This window comes from Atractosteus spatula, chromosome 10 (assembly GCF_055471065.1).
Source record: "Atractosteus spatula isolate fAtrSpa1 chromosome 10, fAtrSpa1.hap1, whole genome shotgun sequence".
In the NCBI taxonomy this organism is placed as follows: Eukaryota; Metazoa; Chordata; class Actinopteri; order Semionotiformes; family Lepisosteidae; genus Atractosteus; species Atractosteus spatula.
Window position 1 is genome coordinate 14,023,100 of NC_142715.1, and position 21,901 is coordinate 14,045,000.

Sequence of the window (21,901 nt, forward strand, 5' to 3'; positions counted from 1 at the left end):
TGCCATACCACACTGTGATGCAGCCTGTCAGTGTGCTTTCTGTAGTGCATCTGTAAAAGTTAGTGAGGATCTGGGGACATGTCTTAACCTTCTTCAACCGTCTTAGGAAGTACAGGCGCTGTTGTGCTTTCTTGATCAGACAGGTGGCATTGAGAGACCATGTGAGGTCCTCGGTGATATGGACGCCAAGGAATTTAAAGTTACTGATCCTTTCCACTTCAGTCCCATTGATGTGGATAGGGGCATGTCTGGTTTGCAGTTTCCTGAAATCAACGATCAGCTCCTTGGTTTTGCTGACGTTGAGGGTGAGGTTGTTGTCATCACACCACGTTGTAAGGAGATTGACCTCCTCCCTGTAGGCCCTCTCATCATTGTCTGTGATCAGACCTACAACTGTGGTGTCATCGGCAATCTTGATGATGAAGTTGGTGTTATGTTTGGCCTTACAGTTGTGGGTGTAGAGGGAGTAGAGCAATGGACTAAGCACACACCCCTGGGGGACCCCAGTGTTCAGAGTTAGTGTGCCGGAGGTGTGGTTTCCAAGCCTGCCAGCCTGAGGTCTGCCTGTCAGAAAGTCCTGAATCCAGTTGCAGAGGGTGGTGTTGAGACCCAGTGCACTGAGTTTCTTGACTAGTTTCTCTGGGATGATAGTGTTAAAAGCTGAGCTGAAGTCGATGAATAGTAGTCTTGTGTATGTGTTCTTTTTGTCCAGATGGGATAGGGCAGTGTGTATGGCAATGGAGATTGTGTCATCTGTGGATCTGTTGGACCGGTAGGAAAACTGGTACGGGTCCACTGTGTTTGGAATGGTGTCCTTAAAGTGCTTCATGACCAGCCTCTCGAAGCACTTCATGATGACAGGTGTTAGTGCCACTGGTCGGTAGTCATTAAGACATGTCACTGTGGTTTTCTTTGGTATTGGGATGATGGTGGTTGTCTTGAAGCAGGTGGGGACTACGGCTTGGGCCAGAGACATGTTGAAAATGTCTGTGAATAGACATTTGATTGGCGCAGGCTTTGAGAAAGCGACTGGGTATGCCGTCGGGTCCTGCAGCCTTGCTTGTGTTCACTTTTAGCAGAGATCTCCTCACTTCATCTGCAGACAGTGAGAGCAGCTGGTCAGCTGCGGAGGGTGCAGTTCTGATGACTGGTTCTGTGTTGTTGGCTTCAGACCGAGCATAGAAGGTGTTGGAGATGAGACTAGATGGGTCTTGTATCGGCCGAGAGATAACCCGGAGCCCACACATCCATCGTGACTTCCAGAGCACATCCGACCCAACCCTGAAGTTGAGAAGAGCTGGGGAAGGAATGATGAATCTTCAGGACAGCCCCCAGGTCTGGCTTTTGACACCCAAATCTTTCAAATAAACAATCCAGGAGATTTCAGCTCCTTCAACTGCTTTCCTGTCTTATAGTTACCTTATCTTATCTTCTGGCTCTGTCCTCCTGTATTTAAATGGGCCGGGTGTTTGCTCAGTCTTGAACTGTATCTAACTGGTTTTCGAACTTCTTGATACCGTTTATGGGCCAGTGGGAGTGTCGGTTGCAGTGTGCATATTGATTTCACTCTGTGCTCAGGACCTCGCTCCAAAATCCGAGAACAATGAGCAGTTGTTTGACACCGGGGTTACACCCCTACTCTTTCCGAGAAACGCCCTGGGATTGTTAATGAGCACAGAGAGTCAGGACCTCGGTTTTACGTCTCATCCGAAGGACAGCACCTGTTTACAGTCCAGTGTCCCCCGTCACTATACTGGGGCATCAGGACCCACACAGACCACAGGGTGAGCGCACCCTGCTGGCCCCACTAACACCAGTCCATCACAATCAGACTCACACCAGAGCCCAGTTTTCCCAGAAGTCAATTAACCCCACCAGCCTGGCTTTGGACTGTGGGAGGAAACCGAACCGCCTGGAGGAAACTCATGCCAACACAGGGAGAACATGCAAACTCCACACAGACAGCCCTCTGAGTCAGGACCTCGGTTTTAAGTCTCAGCCGAAGGATGGCACCTGTTTAGTGTCCCCCGTCACTATACTGGGGCATTAGGACCCACACAGACCGCAGGGTGAGCACCCCCTGCTGGCCCCACTAACACCTCTCTCAGCAGCAGCCTCAGCCTTCCCAGGAGTCTCCCCTCCAGGTACTGACCAGACTCACACCTGCTGAGCTCCAGTGGCTGCTGGCTATACAACACCCTGAAAGTCTGTGGATTTGAACCCAGGCTCTCATCGACCGCAAACCAGCACGCTACATACAAGCTACAGCACCACAAAGAACAATGGCACCTGGTGGGCTTGAACCACCAATCTTTTGACTAACAGCCAAAACTGCTAACCAAGTGCGCCACAGAGGCCCAGATCAATATGCTCCCAACAAGAACAGGAACAGAGGCAGGAAGAGGAAACAAAAGGCTGGAAAGGCAAATCGTTACACCTGAATGAGGCAACAGGCCGAAACCAGAAACATTTGCTTTGGGGAGTGGAGAGACAGAGTATCTGTGAGGTTTTTTAGGTTGGACATGCTTAATTTTCTGGATTTAGCTGGGATCTTTGTTGGGCAAGATGACGAGCCAAAAGGAATTCAGGGTTACAAGCACAGCGGGTCATCTGTCTGGCTCTTGGTCGGATGAGAGGGACAGCGATAGAAAGCAGTCCCGCTTCTGACTGGGGAGAAATATCAAGGTTAGCTGCGAAAAGAGATCATTGCAGGACACGTATGCAAAATCCACTAACAGCGGATAACAAGCCTTGACGTTCTAAATGCATGAAACAGGCACTAATGCGGGCAGTATTTCTAAGGTGGGGGGAAAAAAGCTGTCTTAATCAAATCTTTCACATGGGGCTCAAAAGACAGGAGAGGATCGAGTGCGAGACTTAGATTCCTGGCTACAGATATTGTCTGGGAGCCTTTTACTTCTTAACGATCAACTTCGCTGCGCTTCAAGTGATATTAAACATCTTGGAGATGTTTTAAACCTTGCTCCTGATCTGTGGCTTTAGAAAACTAGCTCCTTCATTTTCATTATTGAATCTTTGCTTGAAATTCACTACTACAATTTATTCTGAAATCATGAGAACCCCTAGTATTGCACCCAGACCAGAGGCCACTTCCATTGTGTGGCTCGTGAAGATAGTTTTGTGCACATAACTGAGGTATGCCAAAACAAAGAGTTAGAATCATGTTTCTTTCATACAGTATGCTCAATTTATTTTTTGGGTTTTTACTTTGAATGCATGGAGTGGGTTGTGGCCACTACCTAAATATGAATTGCCGGTTCAAAGGCTTGTGGCTACAAGTAATGAAATGTGAAGAGTACTGTACGCATTGTTGTAACAGAAGGAATAAGGTTCTTGATCCCGAGATGAAGTAAAACAGATTAGTTTATTGCATGCAAGGAACAATAAAGCCAAAGTCTTGTTTCCCGCAAGAAACAACAAAACCAAAGTATTGTTCCCCGTACTGGTACAAACTTTTGGGTTATATAGTGTCTTCTTCTCCGTTTCTGATGTCACTCGGTCTGATGGTAAAGAGGGGGGTTCATGGTATTTGGCCAGTTTACGATGTCCTGGCCAAATGGTCAGTTTAAGATTACACCCAGGGGGGTTCCTTGCTCGCATCTGCAATCCTTATCAGTTAACCCCCTTTCCTGCCATAAACCCCAGCTTGTGACTTAGAAGTCTAAACCGTATACAGAAAGGATTAAATTCAAACCCCCGTCTTCACATCTTTCTTCATTCCCCACTTATAAAATACAGCATACGTCAGTGTAGCCTATTTTATACATACAATGTCAGGGCAGATCTTTCAATTCTAGGTGAACAGGTATGTATTGCCATGACATTTTACGTTCCACGGTTATAGCAAGATGTGATACATGTTTTTGTGCACGTGATGATTACAATTACACATATAAGCAAAACTATTCCTACAAATAAACACTGTAAAAAGGTTCCACCCCAGGCCCCAAACACAGACTTTACCCAAGACCCAATTCCCCAATTTTCAGTATAATAGTCCTGATATTTCTGTCCCTCATTGTAAATGTGTTGGGCCAGATCTGAGATGTGCTCAGAATTATCAGGAATATATGTGCAGCATTCAGTGCCAATTACTGCACAAGTTCCTCCTTGGGCCGCCAGTACATAATCTAAAGCTAGTCGGTTCTGCATGGCCACTGTTCTGAGGGCTACCATCTCATCATTAACAGCCTTCAGACTAGATGAGGTAGAATTTGCTAATTCCTCTAAAGTTGAGGCCATTTGAATTAACTCTTGACTCAGAAAGTTCATGCCAGCTTGTGGAAATATTATACCTAAATAATATTCCCAATCAGCCAATTTTCTTTGTGGTCTGTGGTTAGGTCCGAAGGGGCTGTGGGTTTGAACACGGATATGAGGAACCACATATCCTAAATAACATGAGCCAGACCACTGGGCTGGCAACCATGGGTAGGCTTGTTTTCCACAAATGAAGTATGTTCCGTTTGGCGCTCCCCATGCCTCTGAAAATAAGAAGCTTATACCGAATTGTGGGGTGTGCCGATCCCATCCTGGAATTTGGAAGGTAGAGGTGGATATATCTGCAGCGATGGTAAGGTTGCAACGACTCCATCCAACCAAGTGCAGACCATTAGTGTGCTGAAAACATATGTTTCCCTCACCTTCCTTATTTAGAGTCAGGTATGGTGGTGTATGGCTTCTGTTATACTTAGGAGCGTAAGAGCCTGTGAAACTCGTGGGCTCTAAGCCTCGCTCCTGTAGATATTGTAATGTTGTGCAAGTTAAAGTCGTGTTATGGCAACCCCCATAGTTTGTCATATTAAAATCTCCTATATTATCTCTCCAAATGATCATTCCTATGACTTCCTCGAGACGCCAAGGAATGGCCCTCATAGGAAGTCCTCCCTGTACATATTTGGGTAATGCGGCACACACCCAGCAGGCACTTTGGTTGGTTTTCTTAGCTGTCAGATAGGAGAGGCCTAAAAAGGAATTAATTCCATGTTCTCCTTTGTGGGAGAGATGATCATTAATCCCTGTGGAACATAGTCCTACAGCAACAATTATCGTTATTAACAGAAATGATTTCATTCTGAGTCTGTAACTGGGGATGAGGCTCGTCGGCAGTGTGACGCGTGGATCCAGCGATCTTTTCCTTCCACTCGAACCGCAGACTCGGTTGTCAACAGGATCTGGTAGGGTCCGTCCCACCTGGGCTGGAGAACCTGTGAGGGAAATTTCCTGATCCACACCCACTCTCCTGGGATGAGGTCGTGCCCTCCTTCAGGTGGTGGTCCCCACGCCTCCAGGACCTGCTCGCGGGCTCCTTGGGTGGCCTCTGTCAGCAACTTGCAATACTGTAACAGAGAATCAGTTAGTATACTCAAGCCTACTCTGTCATGTCCTGGAGAGTCACTCAGTCTCATGGGACGCCCCGTGATCACCTCAAACGGGCTCAGCCCCACTATTCGATTTGTCCCAGCCCGGATGCTGCACAGTACGGCGGGCAATGCATCCACCCAGGGGATCCCTCCCAGGTGGTACTTTGTCAATTTAGCTTTCAAAGTTCAGTTCACCCGTTCCACCATGCCGGAGGACTGCGGGTGATGAGGGCAATGCAGGTCCCATTTGATCCCTAGTAGGTCTGCCACCACCTGACACACTTTTCCAGTAAAATGTGTGCCCTGGTCTGAGTCTATGCGACATGGGAGTCCCCATCGGGGAATTACTTCTGTCACAAGATATTTGGCAGTTGTCTGCGCAGTCTCTCGTTTGACAGGGACAGGCTCCACCCATCTAGAAAACTGGTCCACCATCACTAGGAGGCCTGTTTTCCCTTTACAGGGTGGCAGTGAACAATAGTCTATTTGCCAGTGTCTAAAGGGCCCCTCGGGTGCAGGACGTCGAAGATTAGGAGCCCGAACCGGCGGTGCTCCAGAGGCTTTTTGGCACTCTCCACAGCGTTGTACCACATCAGCTGTGAAGGGTGTGAAGCCTGTGCCCACCCAGCTCTGAGCAAAGCGTCGAGTCATTTGGCTAACACCTGGGTGCCCTGTGGAGTGTATTTGCTGTGCCAGGTAGGGCATTAGTTGCTTGGGGCAGGCGGGTCTGCCTGTACGCTGGCACCTCCAGGTCCCATCCTTCTGCAGCCCCACATTGCGTTCCATCCAGGTCCATTTCTCAATCCTTGGGGCCTGGGCCTGGAGCTCGCTGAGCTGTTCCGTCCGGAGTGCCTGTATGTTCACTGTGCAAACTGAAATAATCTGAAGAGGTTTTTCTATAGACCACTCCTCCCATTGCCCCAGGGCAGCTTGACGTGCTGTCCAGTCTGCCAGCTTATTGCCCCTGGCCTCGGGAGTGTCCTCTCTGCTGTGGCCCTTACATTTGACTACAGCTACCTGCTTTGGGAGTTGGAGAGCCGCAAGCAGCTCAGACACCAGATCCGCATTCTTTACCGGAGTGCCAGCAGAGGTTAAAAAATCCCTATTACTCCATATTCTTCCAAAGTCATGGCATACTCCAAATGCGTATCGTGAGTCTGTGTATATTGTGGTGGTCTTGCCTTTTGCTAATTTACAGGCTTCCACCAAAGCTTTCAGTTCAGCTCGCTGTGCTGATGTGGGTACCTCAAATCTTCCCCCACATTGGATATCATGTTCTGTAGTCACAGCCCAACCCGCTTTCCTCTCCCCACTAGAATTTATGAATGAAGTTCCATCAGTGAAGAGGATGAGGTCTTCATTCCTTAGTGGTTGCTCGGCTATTTTGATGCCCTCATCTTCTCCCATTGCCCAAACATCACAGCTGTGTTCTAACATATAGGCTTCTGATGGGTCAGGTAACAATGTGGCTGGATTTAGAGCTCCTTCACATTCAATGGTAATATTTGGAGCCTCTAACAAGACCTGCCACTTGCTCCATCGTATCGCATTAACCTGACTGACCCGATTCAGGGACATGAGGGTGTGTACCGCATGTGGGCATCGAACAATCAGTTGTTGATCTAGCACTATGTTATTGACTGCCTGTACTGCTAGACAGACGGCCTGAACGGCTCGTAGACATGGTCCCCAGCCCCTGGCTACCTCGTCCAAGGATCCAGAGTAATACCCTACCGGGCGGTACCTACCCCCATGTTCCTGTGTTAGTACAGCTGTCCAAAATCCATTCTTTTCACTTACATAGAGGTAGAATGGTTGATCTGTCTGAGGAAACCCCAATGCAGGAGCCTGTAACAGAGCTTGTTTTAAATCATTAAAAGCGTGTTCAGCTTCAGGACTCCAAGCAATAGGATCAAGGGACCTCCCTCCCCCCTTTAATAGGTCTGTAAGTGGTTTGGCCCTTTCAGAAAAAGCATCAACCCAATTTCTATTGAAATTGCACAGACCCAGAAATGATCGGAGCTCTCTCACCGTATTGGGACTAGGGTGTGTTCAGATTGCCTGGGCCCAATCTTCTGTCAATTCCCTTTTTCCCTGACTAATCTTCTGTCCCAAGTAAATTACGGTGTCTAGGCATAACTGTGCTTTGCTATAACTAGCCTTGTGTCCTTTTTTAACCAAATGGTCGAGAATAATTTGGAGGTCCTTCTTGTGGGTTTCCTCGTCAGGAGACGCGATTAAAATATCATCCACATATTGGATAACGACGGAGGACACTTGAGGCAACTTCCGGAGATGCCTCCGAAGTGCCATGTGATACACGGTGGGGCTGTTATGAAACCCCTGTGGTAACCTGGTCCAAGTATATTGTTCTCCATCTACAACAAAAGCGAACCAATCTTGTACCTCTGGATGTAGAGGAACAGACCAGAACCCATTAGCCATGTCAATTACTGAAAACACCTGGTGCTCAGGGGTCAGTAGTTGAAAAATAGCAGAGGGGTCTGCTACCAAGGGGGTGAGACGGTTGAGTTTTGAGTAATCAACTGTGAATCGCCATGCTCCGCTGGCTTTCTTTACAGGCCATATTGGACTGTTGCTTGTACTATGTGTTTTTCGTACAATGCCTTGAGCCAATAGTTTTTGTATTACTGGTCGAACCCCTTCCTCCGCCTCTTTGTTGATTTTATATGGCTTTGTGTATGGCGGGGATTTCCCAGTAAATGTGGCGGGTTCCATATCCAGAAGCCCGCATTTGTCCTTATCCATAGTCCAGATTGAATGCCCTTCAGGCAGAATCAGGGCGATTCTCGGGTCTCAACGTCCTTTAAATCCTGCTACTTAATGCTTTGCTCTTTTATTATGAGGTGTGTTTATGTTAGTGTCGTGCGTGTGTATATGTATTTCACAAACAAGGAAAACACCAAAAAACATATATATATATATCTCTTCTACTTCTGTTTCCTTTAAAACAAAAAACCACGCCACGCCAATATGGCACGATCAAGGCGTAGCTAATCTCAGGACCCCGGGCGCAATTAAGGCCCACACCAATCCTGGATTATACGTGCATTTAATGCACCACTCAGCTCCAGAACCCCGGGCGCAATTAAGGCCCACACCGATCCTGAGCCTCAGAACTCCGGGCGCAATTAAGGCCCACACCAGTCCTGACCTTCAGAACTCCGGGCGCAATTAAGGCCCACACCAGTCCTGAACTATGTGCATTTAATGCACCACTTGCTCCAGAACCCCGGGTGCAATTAAGGCCCACACCGATCCTGAGCCTCAGAACTCCGGGCGCAATTAAGGCCCACACCAGTCCTGAACTTCGTGGTAAAGGTCCAAAACCCGTTCGAAAACTCCACGCGCAATTAAGGCATACACCAGCTTCGAACGCCTGTACACAATACCGTGGACCGCCTGCCAGACCAAATTCTGGGCTTACAGCAAACAACCCATTACATACACCGGTGTCTTCCCCGGGCCAGAGGAATTCAGGAACTCATGTTTACTCTGTCATCTAGGGCAATTCTTGCAGGGAGCTGAGACTTCCCAATCGGTCAGAGAGAGTCGGGACTTTTAAATAAAAGAGCAGTCCTTACCTCTTAGTAATGTGCGCGCTGACCGTCTCTCCTGCCGATGGGAAGTTCTGCGCCTTCTGGAGCATCCGCTGACTACGCCAAATTTGTTGTATAAATAAGGTTTTTGATCCCGAGATGAAGTAAAACAGATGAGTTTATTGCATGCAAGGAACAATAAAGCCAAAGTCTTGTTTCCCACAAGAAACAACAAAACCGAAGTATTGTTCCCCGTACTGGTACAAACTTTTGGGTTATATAGTGTCTTCTTCTCCGTTTCTGACGTCACTCGGTCTGATGGTAAAGAGGGGGGTTCATGGTATTTGGCCAGTTTACGATGTCTGGCCAAATGGTCAGTTTAAGATTACACCCAGGGGGGTTCCTAGCTTGCATCTGCAATCCTTATTAGTTAACCCCCTTTCCTGCCATAAACCCCAGCTTGTGACTTAGAAGTCTAAACCGTATACAGAAAGGATTAAATTCAAACACCCGTCTTCACATCTTTCTTCAGTATTAACATGGATTTGAATTGGCTTCTATGAAAATTGGCCATGGTGTGAGTGAGTCCTGTGATGGACTGGTGTCACATTATGGGTGATACAGTACTTTGCATCCACTGCTTGCCAGGATGGTTCCAGTTCTACCACAACCCTGAATTGAGTGGATGGGTATATCAATGTAGCCATCAACTTGCATGTTCCTCTTCTTCACTCAATGCAAAGGAAGCCAGCTGTTGTTTGAGGTTTTGTGCTCTTTAACAGGAATTATGACCATTTTCGTGCCCACTTGTTGAAACAACACTTTCTTTGCACCCATTCCTCAACCTGTAATAGCGAGAAAATAAAAATGAATACACCAAACTGTAAAAATCCTATATATGTAATTTCTTACTTTTGTTGTATGAAAGTATTATTACTGTCATGTTCTTTACCACCCCTGGGTGCTACAGGTGCTTCAGCTGGAGAAAGGCCTGCAGGAAATACAGTACAAGAAGCTGCTCAGGCAAGGTGATGTCTTGCCCAGTCTGTGCAACACATCTCTCTTTGCAACCATCAACACCTTCCAGCATTCCTTCGTACTTGGTTCTGGACTCTGCAACTGTCTATATCTGTGGGAGAAATTAATACTCATCAACTTTTTTTTGTATTCAAATTAAAAGTACAACTGAAAGAAGTTTTAAAATGAAAATGACCTATTTTTAGTAATCTCTTGGCAACATTCTTACTGTTCTTCTTCTGAATATCCTTTAGGATACTTTGGAAGTTGATGATGAGGTTAGCCAGGCTGGGATCCTCTACTTTCACACTGATATCATTTAGGATGTAGCCCGGAAAATGGTTTATGTTCTTAATATAATTAGCAATGATTTGGTGAGACAGTCCAGTGGTCTTCATTTGGTTACAATAATTGTTGTTTTGGATAGGCCCTTTACAAAGTTTAAGGAAGATGCAGATGGATCCATAAAAAGAGGAATCTGGAAACATTTTCTACCTGACAAAGGTAGAGTCACTATGTTTATGGCTGAGATTTCACATGGGTGAATTTTAAGCTAAGGAGAAAAACATGTGCTATGGAAATATCACTGCTCAATTTTAAATGCCTTTAAAAATAAATACCTCCTGAGAGCAATCTGCCACTCCAAGATCCTTGGTAAGGTCCTGTTTAAACCCAGCCAGGTGAGGAGCATCCAGGGAGTGAATTCTGTCCAGTCCAGCCTGGGTCACCGTCTTCCTGAGAGCCTGCTGATGGCTTTATAAGAACTGGGAGGACAGTAGGAATACAAAATACACATTTAAACATTTTTACTTCTAAGACAAACTACAATACAAGTATAAAACAAAAGATACATTTGGAAAAAATAGAAAGTTCTCCAGAACTCACATCTTCCCCTTCCTCTTCCACTTCAGTCTCTGGCATCTCTTCCTCCTCGACAGCAGCCTCTTGCTCAGGGCATCTGGACCACTGGTATATCATTTTAACATACCCTTACATAAAGGTAAAGGTTAGAAATGAAACAGAAGAACCCTTATAAATTATAAATATCTTACCTTGCTGATGTGTCCTCAGGATTCCACATAAAACAGTCCATGGACTCCGCCAGTCTCACATTCTCACCACACATGAGCCCTATGCTCTTGCAATCCCCGACCTGCCCATTCCTCAGGTGATTCAACAAGTCCTTCCTGGCCTGGAGAAGGACCTTGCTGATGTCCTCTGCTGAGGCTCATTTCATACACACCCTCTTTAGGTGAAGAGGAAACTGGTCAAATGTCTTCAGGCAGGTCTTGCACACCAGAGGAATCCTCATGGGTCTCTTTTGAAAATAAATAACTTTTGTGTAAAGGAACAAGTCAAGACTGTTTCAGTTTCTTAACCGAGCCTTAATTTTCTCTCCAATAGCTTCACCATATTGTTTATTGTATTTTTATCAGAATTATACCTGGCTCTAAAATAATGACTTTATAAAACAACTTAACTCTTACTTGGTCTTGTTCGCAGTCTTTCCAGTAGAAGTCGTTGTAGAATTTAAAAACTGCTGTGATAATTTGGTCTGCCCGAGTGTCCTTCCCTAACCCAGTATTGATAGCTTGTGTACTGTAGGGTCCAAAGGTGGTGTTCTGCAATTTCCTCCCATAATGTTTCTTTGATCAGTTGGAAGCAAGTTTGAAAACTTCCTCCCAGTGGGGAAGCTCAAGATCCTCTAGTTGTATGACAGATTTTGCTCTTCAAGGATCTGCAGTGTGGTGTGAAGCCAATTTTTGGCATTGCTTACCAGCTTCAAATATGTGAGTTTGGGTGGCTTGGCAGGTTTTATGAGTTCCTCGGTCTTCCGTCGTAGGCTGGCGGGTGCTCGGTTCTCCCGTCCAATAAAACTGCTGTGTTTTGTAAATGGTGGACTGTTTGGATCATTTTGTAGATGATCCTGGTTCCTTGTTGGAAGGTATCCTGTCTGTTTGACATGTTTGTTGTGTAGGCAGTGTGGAGGGTGACCGTACGGTTGCGTGCGTTGTCAACTCTGGATTGATCCATACTTACCATTTAAATGCCTAAAGCTTCGTTGACACCATTAGGTTTCCACCGTTAGGCAGCTTTACCTCTGTAGAATCTGTGGCTCCATAGGAAGACAATCTTGCCTTTCTGTGTGTCGCTATGTTTCTGCCTGGGTCTTCTTCAGGCATTGTTCTGGAACACTGTGTCCATGCTGGCCTGTTTTTATCCTGTTTTGTAAGGGGCAGTGTGTTGTAGTTCCTCCTAGGGGGCTAGTTTGTATCCTATGGTCTGTGTTCCTTCTGTACGTTTCTGTATGAGTAGGTGCAGTTTCAGTTGGTGAATGGGTTTCTGCTTTCCCTGGTGGGGATTATGCATGGACCATTAACATCTCAATAGGCAATCAGGGTCCTCCCTAGTAGGACTGTGCAAGCTGTGCGAGTTTCCATAGCTGATTGGTTTCAGTTATTCTTCTGTTTGTTGCGTGTTAGTATGGTGAAGAGTTCCAGTCCCTGTAGGATCTGGCTAGTTAGGAGAGGGGAACAAAGCTCCTTCTCCCAGATTTTATCCGAGAGGGGACCATCTGGGACAAGGAGAGCACTCTCCTTCCAACGACTAAAACCCTCCCGGTTTTTCTGATGTTCAGGTCTTGTGTAAAGATAGTAATAAGTCTTTTGATCCACTCCCTTTCCTTTTTCTTTCTTTCAATCTCTGTCCAGTTGGGGTTGCTTTCCAGTCCCGTGGTTCCTGATGTACCTGTGTTGTGTCAGCTGGGTTCGGATGGAGTTACCCGTTCCCCCCACATAGGTCACCCCGCACTTTTTGCACTGGATGCTGTAGATGGCGTTATTGATGTTTTCTGAGAGTGCCCTTTGCAACTGGAAGATTTCTTTAGTTTCTTTGTTTTGGATCATTGTTTTCTGTTATGAAATGTTTGGCTCTTGGTGTATATGATCTGTTTTGTACAGGTTTTAGCTTGCTTTGGACTAATTAATGCTGAAGGTTTTTGTTTTTTTCTGTGTGCAGATATGATTTTGTGCTCCCTTAGTATGTTTGTGTTTTCTAATATCATGGTTTTTGGTTGTTTTTTATGCTGAGTTGAGAATATGATGTGTTGAGGGGTATATTTCTGTCATCTGGAGTTTTTCTATTTAGAAATGTTTGTACCACATTTTTGAGGAAACTTTGTGTGTATCTTCTCTGGCATAAAGCTTGGAAGAGTGTGTATTTGGCTTCCTCAAAGTCTTGTTGTTGTGTACAGATTTTGTGGAAGTGTAGGAGTTGTGATTTTACCAGTCCTTTTAAAGTATGTTTTGGGTGGAAGCTATCCTTGTGCAGTAAGCCGTGTGAATGTGTCTTTGAAAAATACCTTGATGTCCAGTTTGTCTGTGTTGTTGAAGGAAGAAACCTTGTATGTGGTGGTGTCTAGGAAGTCTATCAGGCTACCATGCTTGGTGTATTTGAGTTTAATGGACCTGTGGTGTGTGTTGAGGGTGTTAATGATTTCTTGTAAGGCTTGATATGTGCTGCCTATATGTTTATTTTTTATATCTTTGCCCTGGGATGGACTGGTGTCCTTTCCAGAGTGTAGCCTGCCATGTGTCTATTTCTTGCCACGTTTTAAAGTGGAGTTACAATCTTACTATTTTTACAGTTTTAAATTGACATTTACAAATGTATATTGAAGCAGCTACCCACCTGAACTAAACTATGTCAGCATGTGTAGTCTGCAAAGGAACAAGTAATAGGTTTATTCCATACTGAAAAGAGAAGAGAGAAAACTCAATGTTTCGGCTGTGAAGCCTTCTTCAGGTGTGAGAAAGACAGGGCAGATTACAAAGATTAAATAGCACAGAAGAACAAAAGCTGGGAGAGGGGAGGAGGCAGGAGCAGCAGAGAGGCCACACAGGAAGTGCAAAATGGAGAGAGGTGAAGAAAGGTGTGAAGTCAAAACCTGCAAGAGAATAGAGAAGATTACATTAAAATAAGTCAGTCATTGAGAGATCCTGGCTATTTGAGGTGAAAAGAAAAACTATGGGCTTGGAGAAATCTTTAACCTTCCCAGCCCTAATATGTTCTCTGAAGCATTCTCCTAGTCTCCTTTCGGTTTCCCAAATGTAGATAGCTGGGCATTTTTTGCAAGAGATACAGTAAATGAGATACAGGATGTTGTTAGGGTTATCTGGAATTGTCCTGTGATGCCCTGAATGTCGTTAGATATGTATTTGCCAGTGATGCAGCGAGTGCTATTGCAGGGGAAGGTGCTGAGTGTGAGGGAGCTGTGAACAAGAAGCTTATGTGGTGGTCAGCGATAAGAGATGATTGGGCGGTCGGAAAAAAGAGTACCAATGGAGGGATCGTCCTGTAAAATGTAGTCATTGTTAATGATGGTCCTGGGGATAGAAATTGGGTTAGGGTGGTAGGGAAGCACCGAGGGAATGCAGTTGTGAGACTGGGAGTTCCTGATTGAGTTGATGATCCGAGGGCTGTTTTTGGCCCGGGAGTAGAATAAAGCGACACCTTTCATCAAACATTTTGACAGGTACCACGCCCCCTTTTTCAGCCAATGGGAGGCCGCCATGGGCAGATGTCCTGCCCCCTTATCGGCCAATGGTGCAATGTTATGGGCGGATGTCCCGCCCCCTCGAGAGCCAATGGTGTGTCATAATGAGTGTTGTTGTCCCGCCTTCCACCCCTAGCAGTCCCAGGCCTCAGGGTCCAAATGCCCACCACCGCATCCCCTTCGATTTATAAATAAGTGTGTGAAAGCGCGTATTAGCGATGAGGGATGGAAGGTGATAATGTCTGCTGCAGGTTTGAATGCAATCTATTATAACCCTAGGGAATCGGCGGTGTGGGAAGTCTGGTGAGGGCCGCGAGTTTCAGGGATGTGAGCACACGCACACACACGCACACACACACACACACACACACACACACACACACACACACACACACACTGACTGACTGACTGAGTAAAGTGTCACAGAAAGAACTCGCAGGACAAATAGCATGTGAAATGTGAACCACTCTATTTCATCAGTAGGTTTTAAATTACAGAAACATCCCAGTATACACTTTTAAACTTTTCACACACATTACAGACTACTGCTTGCAATCGCCAATTAAATGTTGGTGCAGAAAATTAGTTGTAGCTATTGCCCCAACATTGTTCAGAAACTCAGCAGCATCTGAAAAAGCATTCATAACGCCCTTTCTCTCGCCATTTCTATAGCCGTGAACACCGAACTGGGCGACCCTAACAGAGAAAATAAATTAGCCTGAGTGATCAGAGGGACGGTGTTACCACAGGTTCTATGTAAAATACGTTGTATTTTGGAATACACACCGCTGAATCCGCCAGGCTTCAGTTTCTGATCTGAAAACATCAGAATCGCAGTAATTTCACTCATGTTCTTTACATGCACATCTATCTCTTTAACAAATTCAAGGACATTAGTATTCAGTTAATTGATTTTCATTTCAAGCTTTGCAGAAAGAAGAGTGTAAAGCACTTTTTGTAAGAATTCTTACGTATACATTCGAAATTTTTCATTCTTCTCATGATGGCAAACCTGTGTCTGTAAAACAGAGTGAAAGCTCTATTCACATTGCGAGTATTTCACAGCCCTGGTTTTACATAGATCTTTTTTCTTTTCTGTAAAAATATGTATAAATAAGTATAAAATAAGTTTTGCAACGCACCAAAAGTCACGTGTAGTATTTTTCCATCTACCTTTACAAGTAAGGACCGTACATACTCATATGGCGAGCGGTCGTCAATTATTTTTCTCAGCAAGTGCTTTATACTCCGCTCAGTATCATCTGTAAAAGTATAGGCACCCAGGCCACTGGCGATGTACAGAACAGCCGATAAAATTCGGGCTAAACTGAGACACTTATAAATTTCTAATGCGGCAAACAACACATCTTTGTACTGTAACATGACCAGGGGAAGGGTCATTCATAACAGGTATTTTCGGAATGACCTACTTAAAATACTAGATATGGACCTTAGCAAAATGGCTGCCAAAAAGAATCAGCTGACCGGTACATGGAAAGGGTCTACCCTGAGAAACAATGAGACACAGCTGAGCCGCATCAGGAACCGAAATATAAGTGCCCCGGAGGCAGTGAACAGGGCGGAAGCCGATAAGGTGAATGCGGTTTGGAGGAAAAGAGAGGAAAGAGGTGTATGTTAAAGATCGGGCTAAAGAATAACGGACTACTGAAAGGAGAAAAGGTTTATGGTTTTTGGATTACGGACACTGGATAAGGATACATCGCGGATTGGCTTTATTACGGACTTTTGGAACTCGGATCGGATCAGGATTAAGGGAACTACTTTCATTTACATAAACTTTCCCCCGGAGACACCACAGTACCCATCCGCGCACCCGACAACTAGGCATGTGTGACCCCGTTGACCTGGATGATTAATCAAACGGGCCGCGCATTCATCAACCACAACCCCCTTTAAACAATGGTTGAAGGTGCAACATACCACCGACTTTACAATCTGATCCATAGCATCGGGCTCATTAGAGCCATCGTTAGCTAAACTAGGTTGAACATCATCATTAATCACATTTTGGCGAACACACATGAACAGACACGAAACATTCAAGCTTGATGGTAGTTTGAAGATTGATGCGTCGACCTCTTCGTTATTCTATTAAAGGAAAAAAGAAAAGGAAGGCTTAACAAAATAAATAGGCATGCTTTTTACCTAAAATATTTACAATTGTAATGCCTCTTTTGTGTTAGAGTTCTTTGTTTGCTTCGAACTTGCTGTGGTTTAATATTTACCATTTGTAGCAACTCTTCATCAGTCGTTGACGGACCCCCAACACCTGAATCACCGTCAGAGTTCACATGACAGCCACTGTCACACACCACTGAGTGCTGGGTCAGCTTTTGCTAAAAAGAAGACAAAGTGTTGAAAACGAAATACGCTAAACGCAGATTGAAAATACAATTCCACTATCAGAAAAAATATTTTAGCAACCTACTTCTTCAGTTTGCATAGCAGAGGAATCCGATGATTCTCTACTCAAAGAAGCCATCTTCGCAGCAGTCAATATCGGGGCCTGACAGCTCATGTGTCACACTTCAAAACCGGCAAGTCGGCTAATTTAAGCATAAACTCCAAATTTGTAACCATGCCTACATAGCTCAAGACATTTTTCAAATGGTTGTGATGTTTTAGAACGCCCCACCATATCCCCCCGCCCCAAAATCACACGTGTTTTATCGAGAGTGAAAAGTAATCACGTTGAATTAAAATATGTAAGCTTATTTCAATGACAAATTCTCAACAACTTTTCAAAAGTTTGAAATGATTTTCCACGTACCGTGAACGTAAAGTCTTTAAACCTTAAAAATATTAACATGCAACCCAAGCCTCAAATGATGTGTGTTTCTCTAGAAAAGAAATTACATTGAATCAAAAAATGTAAAACTTATTTTATCTTTTGAGAAGAGCGTTGTAGGGCAGGTCTTTATATTTTAGTGGATAGGTCATAAAAGTGTTAAAATAATTGAATAAGACACATTTAGCAGCGATAAATTATAAGCACGAGCAAAAATTGATACTTATAACGCTTATAGATTTTAACAATATAACAGACTTTACTAAAATGTTTACTTTTAAATTAAATATTACATCACAACATGTCCACACCCAGGCACCTGCCGTTAAAGGTTATGGGATGTAGAGATACAGTATATAAGGTTCATGATGAGAATAAAAAACGCTCATGCTAATACACAAGCACATGTGTCTCACCAAAGCTGACAAATAAAAAGCCAAAAAGCCGCACTGCACGTGTGAACAGGGGAATGAGCGAGTGAGCAAAGATAGGGCACTTCCTGCGCTTGAAAGCTTACAGCACCTGGTATTCCCAGGCAGTCTCCCATCCAAATACTAACCAGACCCATCCCTGTTTAGCTTCCGAGATCAGACGAGATCAGGCGTGCTCAAGGGGGTGTGGCCATAAGCAAGAGCAAGGCTCGCTGACACCCTTCTTATAGAGAGGACAGCTCCGTCACCTCTTTTACGACGCTGCTTTTTTTCCCTTGCGTTTTTCTCTTCTTCCCACGTTCTCTCTCTTCACTGCCTTCGTCCACGCTCTATTTCACTTCAGCCTTTCACTCTTGCTTCCTTCCAATGAGGACGGAGCTGCGGGAGAAAGGGCGCTATAGAGGATCGCAGTGGAGAGCTGCTGCTGTGCTTTGACATCTGAGCTCTGTGGAAAACGATCTCAATACAATTCTGAAAAACGCGACTCCCCGAACGCCAGCCGAACAAGTCTCCACAGCCGAAGCGCTGTGTCTCTTTTCAGCTGGCGATAAACCTTTCCTCGATCCTTTGCGGACTTGTAAAACTGTTCATGATCAGAATAAAAAACGCTCACGCTAATACACAAGCACCCGTGTCTCGCCAAAGCTGACAAATAAACAGACGGACAAGCCGCACTGCACGTGTGAACAGGGGAATGAGCGAGCGAGCGGGGATAGGGCGCCTCCTGCGCATAAAAGCTTACAGCACCTGGTATTCCCAGGCGGTCTCCCATCCAAGTACTGACCAGGCCCACCCCTGTTTAGCTTCCGAGATCAGAGGAGATCAGGTGTGCTCAAGGGGGTGTGGCCGTAAGCAAGAGCAAGGCTCGCTGGCACCCTTCTTATAGAGAGGACAGCTCCGTCACCTCTTTTACGACGCTGCTTTTTTTCCCTTGCGTTTTTCTCTTCTTCCCACGTTCTCTCTCTTCACTGCCTTCGTCCCCGCTCTATTTCACTTCAGCCTTTCACTCTTGCTTTCTTCCAATGAGGACGGAGCTGCGGGAGAAAGGGCGCTATAGAGGATCGCTGTGGAGAGCTGCTGCTGTGCTTTGACATCTGAGCTCTGTGGAAAACGATCTCAATACAATTCTGAAAAACGCGACTCCCCGAACGCCAGCCGAACAAGTCTCCACAGCCGAAGCGCTGTGTCTCTTTTCAGCTGGCGATAAACCTTTCCTCGATCCTTTGCGGACTTGTAAAACTGTTCATGATCAGAATAAAAAACGCTCACGCTAATACACAAGCACCCGTGTCTCGCCAAAGCTGACAAATAAACAGACGGACAAGCCGCACTGCACGTGTGAACAGGGGAATGAGCGAGCGAGCGGGGATAGGGCGCCTCCTGCGCATAAAAGCTTACAGCACCTGGTATTCCCAGGCGGTCTCCCATCCAAGTACTAACCAGGACCATCCCTGTTTAGCTTCCGAGATCAGACGAGATCAGGCGTGCTCAAGGGGGTGTGGCCGTAAGCAAGAGCAAGGTTCGCTGGCACCCTTCTTATACAGAGGACAGCTCCGTCACCTCTTTTACGACGCTGCTTTTTTTCCCTTGCGTTTTTCTCTTCTTCCCACGTTCTCTCTCTTCACTGCCTTCGTCCCCGCTCTATTTCACTTCAGCCTTTCACTCTTGCTTTCTTCCAATGAGGACGGAGCTGCGGGAGAAAGGGCGCTATAGAGGATCGCTGTGGAGAGCTGCTGCTGTGCTTTGACATCTGAGCTCTGTGGAAAACGATCTCAATACAATTCTGAAAAACGCGACTCCCCGAACGCCAGCCGAACAAGTCTCCACAGCCGAAGCGCTGTGTCTCTTTTCAGCTGGCGATAAACCTTTCCTCGATCCTTTGCGGACTTGTAAAACTGTTCATGATCAGAATAAAAAACGCTCACGCTAATACACAAGCACCCGTGTCTCGCCAAAGCTGACAAATAAACAGACGGACAAGCCGCACTGCACATGTGAACAGGGGAATGAGCGAGCGAGTGGGGATAGGGCGCCTACTGCGCATAAAAGCTTACAGCACCTGGTATTCCCAGGCGGTCTCCCATCCAAGTACTAACCAGGCCCATCCCTGTTTAGCTTCCGAGATCAGACAAGATCAGGCGTGCTCAAGGGGGTGTGGCCGTAAGCAAGAGCAAGGCTCGCTGGCACCCTTCTTATAGAGAGGACAGCTCCGTCACCTCTTTTACGACGCTGCTTTTTTTCCCTTGCGTTTTTCTCTTCTTCCCACGTTCTCTCTCTTCACTGCCTTCGTCCCCGCTCTATTTCACTTCAGCCTTTCACTCTTGCTTCCTTCCAATGAGGACGGAGCTGCGGGAGAAAGGGCGCTATAGAGGATCGCTGTGGAGAGCTGCTGCTGTGCTTTAACATCTGAGCTCTGTGGAAAACGATCTCAATACAATTCTGAAAAACGCGACTCCCCGAACGCCAGCCGAACAAGTCTCCACAGCCGAAGCGCTGTGTCTCTTTTCAGCTGGCGATAAACCTTTCCTCGATCCTTTGCGGACTTGTAAAACTGTTCACGATCAGAATAAAAAACGCTCACGCTAATACACAAGCACCCGTGTCTCGCCAAAGCTGACAAATAAACAGACGGACAAGCCGCACTGCACGTGTGAACAGGGGAATGAGCGAGCGAGCGGGGATAGGGCGCCTCCTGCGCTTAAAAGCTTACAGCACCTGGTATTCCCAGGCGGTCTCCCATTCAAGTACTAACCAGGCCCATCCCTGTTTAGCTTCCGAGATCAGACGAGATCAGGTGTGCTCAAGGGGGTGTGGCCGTAAGCAAGAGCAAGGCTCGCTGGCACCCTTCTTATAGAGAGGACAGCTCCGTCACCTCTTTTACGACGCTGCTTTATTTCCCTTGCGTTTTTCTCTTCTTCCCACGTTCTCTCTCTTCACTGCCTTCGTCCCCGCTCTATTTCACTTCAGCCTTTCACTCTTGCTTCCTTCCAATGAGGACGGAGCTGCGGGAGAAAGGGCGCTATAGAGGATCGCTGTGGAGAGCTGCTGCTGTGCTTTGACATCTGAGCTCTGTGGAAAACGATCTCAATACAATTCTGAAAAACGCGACTCCCCGAACGCCAGCCGATCAAGTCTCCACAGCCGAAGCGCCGTGTCTCTTTTCAGCTGGCGATAAACCTTTCCTCGATCCTTTGCGGACTTGTAAAACTGTTCACGATCAGAATAAAAAACGCTCACGCTAATACACAAGCACCCGTGTCTCGCCAAAGCTGACAAATAAACAGACGGACAAGCCGCACTGCACGTGTGAACAGGGGAATGAGCGAGCGAGCGGGGATAGGGCGCCTCCTGCGCTTAAAAGCTTACAGCACCTGGTATTCCCAGGCGGTCTCCCATCCAAGTACTAACCAGGCCCGTCCCTGTTTAGCTTCCGAGATCAGATGAGATCAGGCGTGCTCAAGGGGGTGTGGCCGTAAGCAAGTGCAAGGCTCGCTGGCACCCTTCTTATAGAGAGGACAGCTCCGTCACCTCTTTTACGACGCTGCTTTATTTCCCTTGCGTTTTTCTCTTCTTCCCACGTTCTCTCTCTTCACTGCCTTCGTCCCCGCTCTATTTCACTTCAGCCTTTCACTCTTGCTTCCTTCAAATGAGGACGGAGCTGCGGGAGAAAGGGCGCTATAGAGGATCGGTGTGGAGAGCTGCTGCTGTGCTTTGACATCTGAGCTCTGTTGAAAACGATCTCAATACAATTCTGAAAAACGCGACTCCCCGAACGCTAGCCGAACAAGTCTCCACAGCCGAAGCGCTGTGTCTCTTTTCAGCTGGCGATAAACCTTTCCTCGATCCTTTGCGGACTTGTAAAACTGTTCACGATCAGAATAAAAAACGCTCACGCTAATACACAAGCACCCGTGTCTCGCCAAAGCTGACAAATAAACAGACGGACAAGCCGCACTGCACGTGTGAACAGGGGAATGAGCGAGCGAGCGGGGATAGGGCGCCTCCTGCGCTTAAAAGCTTACAGCACCTGGTATTCCCAGGCGGTCTCCCATCCAAGTACTAACCAGGCCCGTCCCTGTTTAGCTTCCGAGATCAGGCGTGCTCATGGGGGTGTGGCCGCAAGCAAGTGCAAGGCTCGCTGGCAC

The 21,901-nt window shown here is 46.2% G+C and overlaps 3 non-coding genes and 4 pseudogenes across 3 annotated transcripts; all 7 read right to left on the reverse strand.

Annotated features, from left to right (window-relative positions):
• Positions 1 to 17,835: 17,835 nt before the first annotated feature.
• Positions 17,836 to 17,954, reverse strand: LOC148825343 (5S ribosomal RNA; annotated as a pseudogene).
• A 537-nt stretch (positions 17,955 to 18,491) lies between these two features.
• Positions 18,492 to 18,610, reverse strand: LOC148825344 (5S ribosomal RNA). The gene has a single exon (XR_016092967.1). It is a non-coding gene; the product is annotated as a 5S ribosomal RNA (ribosomal RNA).
• Positions 18,611 to 19,147: 537 nt separating this feature from the next.
• On the reverse strand, positions 19,148 to 19,266 carry LOC148825345 (5S ribosomal RNA; annotated as a pseudogene).
• A 537-nt stretch (positions 19,267 to 19,803) lies between these two features.
• LOC148825346 (5S ribosomal RNA) lies at positions 19,804 to 19,922 on the reverse strand (annotated as a pseudogene).
• A 537-nt stretch (positions 19,923 to 20,459) lies between these two features.
• Positions 20,460 to 20,578, reverse strand: LOC148825347 (5S ribosomal RNA). Its single transcript, XR_016093312.1, has one exon. It is a non-coding gene; the product is annotated as a 5S ribosomal RNA (ribosomal RNA).
• Positions 20,579 to 21,115: 537 nt separating this feature from the next.
• Positions 21,116 to 21,234, reverse strand: LOC148825348 (5S ribosomal RNA). Its single transcript, XR_016093323.1, has one exon. It is a non-coding gene; the product is annotated as a 5S ribosomal RNA (ribosomal RNA).
• Positions 21,235 to 21,771: 537 nt separating this feature from the next.
• LOC148825349 (5S ribosomal RNA) lies at positions 21,772 to 21,880 on the reverse strand (annotated as a pseudogene).
• Positions 21,881 to 21,901: the final 21 nt, after the last annotated feature.